Raw genomic sequence first — 1,963 nt, forward strand, 5'->3', positions numbered from 1 at the left:
TGGGAGAATATACAAATAATAACAACAGACGAGGACAGGTGGTGTAAATAACAAAAGGATATATTAGTATATATATATATATACATACATACACACCACACGCGCACACACACACACACACACACACACACATACATACACGCTGTTAAAGAAGTAGGTAGGTAGACATATATACATAATGAGAAATAAATATATATATGTAACAAATGAATTAAAGGGTTAATATTTGTTAATTCTTATCACAAGCTCTATTGCAACAAATGGAGTCAATTTCGTGGTATTCTATAAGACAAGTATCCATCAATGGGTGATCACTATTGGTTCAGTGGAAGGAAAACAAGAGATTTTGATACTCCTGTCTCTCCTCATATGATTAATGATGTAAGTAAAGAAGTACAATCTTCGTTTCCTCGGATTACAGCACTCACTACGGACATAATAGGAGAGGGGGTGCTGAAAAGTTCCTGGCTTTAAAGGGTATTGCGAAAGGTCTGGTTGATGGCTCAACCTTCTGAGTTTCTTTTTACAGGGCTTAGAAAAACTGAAGGATTGCTGCAACAAGTGTACAGGAAAGCCGTACACATGTACAGGAAAGCCGACTTTACAGAGTGTGCTGGGTGCTCTTATGCAGCACTGGCATGGGTGCATTTATGTGGCATCTGTATGAGTACTTTTTATGTGACACCAGCACCTACAAACCCGCAGGATTAGGGATGCTCAGCTGGAGAGGGATGCAGAAGACAAGCCTGTATGCACGGATAACCATGCTTTTACTTAGCTTGGTGTATTTTCCCAAACACAGCTAAATACCATGAGTCTCGGTCCCCTGTCATCCCCTCTATGAGCCCCAGCATCTGTAGACTCACAGAAGGGATAACTGGAGACTGGAACTCCTGGAAGTTTGCTGTGTTTGCAAAAAAAAATTCCTAATTTCGTTGGAATGTAGATACATAAATTACGTGTTAATTGGATAATTATATTTATCAGCCCTTGCTTATTTAAAACAGAAACATTTTATGATGGCTTGTACTAAATGGAAGAGTGGCTGTATGGTAAGAAGCTTGCTTCCCAACCACATTGTTCTAGGTTCTGTCCCATAGTGTGGCACCACCTTGGGCAAGTGTCTTCAAATATAGCCTTGGGCTGACCAAAGCCTTGTGAGTGGATTTGGTTGACAGAAACTGAAAGAAGCCAATTGTGTGTGTGTATATATATATATATATATATATGTATGTGTGTGTGTTTGTGTGTGTTTGTATGTCTGTGTTTGTCCCCCTAACATCGCTTGATAACCGATGTTGGTGTGTTTACATCTCCATAACTTAGCAGTTCAGCAAATGACACCGATAGTATAAGTACTAGGCTTACAAAGAATAAGTCCTGGGGTTGATTTATTTGACTAAAGGTGGTGCTCCAGCATGGCCACAGTCAAATAACTGAAACAACTAAAAGCGTAAAAGAGTGGATGAATAACCTCATAATAACAACAGTTTCAAAATAATTGTTTTTACATTCAATACAGTCATTAACAAAATATTAATTTCCTGTATGATCATCTGAATATTTATTATTCAGCTATTTTAATATTTATGGTAATATGTATTATTAAAAATCATAATACAAATGTATTAAGCGATGGTGGGGGGGACAAATACAGACACACAAACACACATAAGCACACACCTATTTTTTTTATGAACAACATTTTTGTTTCAGGATAAGAGAAATTAAAAGAAAGAATAAATAACTTCATTGTATGAAATACTTTCATTTAGAAACAGTTTGTGTTGATTGGACATTGTACATAATTACAAAGATATATTAGTTGTAATAATTAAAAAAAAAAAAAAAAAAATGAACCTTCTAATTTTTAAAATTAATTATTTATTATTCATTTGTCCATACAAAATACTTTTTCTTCATTATATAAGGCCTTTTTATTATAATAATAATAATAATAATA

This window comes from Octopus bimaculoides, chromosome 4 (assembly GCF_001194135.2).
Source record: "Octopus bimaculoides isolate UCB-OBI-ISO-001 chromosome 4, ASM119413v2, whole genome shotgun sequence".
Taxonomy (NCBI): domain Eukaryota; kingdom Metazoa; phylum Mollusca; class Cephalopoda; order Octopoda; family Octopodidae; genus Octopus; species Octopus bimaculoides.